Source organism: Chiloscyllium plagiosum, chromosome 8, assembly GCF_004010195.1.
Source record: "Chiloscyllium plagiosum isolate BGI_BamShark_2017 chromosome 8, ASM401019v2, whole genome shotgun sequence".
Classification (NCBI taxonomy): domain Eukaryota; kingdom Metazoa; phylum Chordata; class Chondrichthyes; order Orectolobiformes; family Hemiscylliidae; genus Chiloscyllium; species Chiloscyllium plagiosum.
Genome location: NC_057717.1, coordinates 63,499,567 through 63,501,956, shown reverse-complemented (window position 1 = coordinate 63,501,956; position 2,390 = coordinate 63,499,567). Strand labels below are relative to the sequence as shown.

Genomic DNA, 2,390 nt, shown 5'->3' with positions numbered 1-2,390 from the left:
TGCGTATAAAGACACTTTAAATCATTTTTCATGTTTATGCTGCATGAATCTGTGGTTATTGATCCACAGTTTAGGTTCAGCCCCTACAGTTAACATGCTGACTTCTCCAGTTTTTCATAGTTCAATGTGATGCATCCAGTGTGTGCATAACGAGAGGGAGCTCGCTTCCCACATCTTGTATTTAGGCCTTATGTCCAGCATTCATCAATGGCGAGAGAAAGGGGCGAGGGCGAGACCAATGTGCAAGTCTTTTCGTGCCCATGCACAGCACCCACATCGGCAATTCTCAACCGTGCATTTACAGCTAGTTCTCGATGGCCCTACACCCACGCCCAGCTCCTTTTGAAATATCTCCATTATTTTGTGCTCTTCTCACCAAGATGAACCACTTCTACTCAACCTGCTCCAGATTTCCTTTGACAAAATACTCATTAAGAATCCCACTGCATAAACATGCCATTCACATCTCTTGTTATTTGGTTTTCCTGGATCTCTTTCATACGATAAAAGGTCACAGCAGCTTGACTTGTAAAAGAAAGTCGCGTTCCTTTTCAATATCCCAATACAATCTACATTTCAATGCAGTTTAGGCAACAGGACCAAATTATTCTTTGAGATTTTATAATAGCGTCGATGCATACAAACTGACATTGCAGTTCCAATTTCAGTAAGACAGCTGTGATCATCCAAAAATAGCAACATTGAAAGCCACTGATAACACCGACGAGAGTGGGACTCGAACCCACGCGTGCAGGACACAAGGGATTAGCAATCCATCGCCTTAACCTATCGGCCACCTCGTCACATATGCCTCAGTGCCTATAACCTTATGAATAAGTGAATTGCATAAATTATGCAGAGCAGCAGACATTTCTCCCTTGTTTTGGTGAAATCATAAATAGCACAGTACGGTTCCAAGACTATGGTCTGACCTCTGGGTTGTGGGGCAAGCGCATTCACACTGTGACGCTCTGTTCACAGTGGTCTGAACAAAAATGAAGAAATGACTATGTAACAAGGTCTGTTGAATTCTGTGAAGATTTGACGTCAATGGAATGAAGAACCCGAGACAGCAGGAGGTGTTCATTCAAGAAAGAGTTGGATAGAGCTCTTAAGGATAGTGGAATCAAGGGTTATGTGGATAAGGCAGAAACAGGATACTGATTGAGGATGATCAGCCATGATCATAATGAATGGTGGTGCTGGTTCGAAGGGAAGAATTGCCTACTCCTGCACCTATTGCCTATTGTCTATTAAATTGCCTGTGAGGAATTGTTTACCAGACTGGAGTAGAGTGCATAGTGCTCAGTGTCATTATTCGGAACACCTTTCTTCCACTCAGATATGTTTGACACGCACCTGTGTACAGAACAGACAATTCCAAAATCCTAAATAAGGCTAAACTGACAATTGAACTCAACAATGCAAAAACCTTGATCTGCATCAATTTCCTGGGCCGTGCAACACCAAGTCACTGTATGATCACAGCAACACCGTGAGCAAGTGTCAGAAGGAAAATGAGTGCAGTGCCAGAGCGAATGCTGGGACCAGCAGTGGACACACGGGGAAGTGCATTTCCCACAACAGGAAAACTTCCCACACTGCGGACTGCGGTGGAAGAATTCAGAGGGGGTTTACACTTTGAAATTTGATGCCAGAGACACAATGGAAATCTGTCATTGCGTCTGTTCAAGATGAAGATTTTAAGATTTCTACAGATGAAAAACAAAATAAAGTGTTCATAGTGAAGGCAAATGTCGAAATTGTATATTTCAACAATCTACCCATCTTTGCAATGAGTAGCTCACCACTTTCCTCACTCGGGGTCAGAACCACTGGTGAAGATGATCGTACAATCCCCGTTACTAGCCATGGAATCAGAGAAATTCGGTTTCCCAAACGTTAAGGTACAACCAGGAATGTGGAGGTAAGCATTAATGTGTTGCTCCTGTGCTGTAAGTGACCAGTGCACGGTATTTCTCTTACAGAACAGTGGGCTGTGCTGTGCCGAAGTTTTAAGTTTGAGCCTCACATGGAGCAGCTTCAATTTGTCGTCGTCTTGAGTGGTACGGACAGAAGGTGATATTGAGCAAAGCCAAGTTTATGGGAAAATGCCCGTGTTTGTGGATTGAGAAACGACCTTTTCTGGATAATGACTCCTTGATCAACAAACATACTGCAAGTATTTAAAACGTGTCGAGACATGTGTGGAGAAAGTGACGAAGGTGATTTTTCAGCAGATGGATAACGTTTCCCATGTGCACTGCGTTAAATTCCGGGAAAATAGATGTTGATCTGGTTTCATGTTACGCAATTTGTTGCAAACTCACAAAGGTTATTGCAATAATAAAAAATAAATTACATAGGACCGTTTGAATATTGTATTGAAT

The 2,390-nt window shown here is 42.5% G+C and overlaps 1 non-coding gene across 1 annotated transcript; it reads right to left on the bottom strand.

The window, feature by feature from the left end:
* Window positions 1–721: 721 nt before the first annotated feature.
* trnas-gcu lies at window positions 722–803 on the bottom strand. Its single transcript has one exon. It is a non-coding gene; the product is annotated as a tRNA-Ser (tRNA).
* Between the last annotated feature and the right edge of the window lie 1,587 nt (window positions 804–2,390).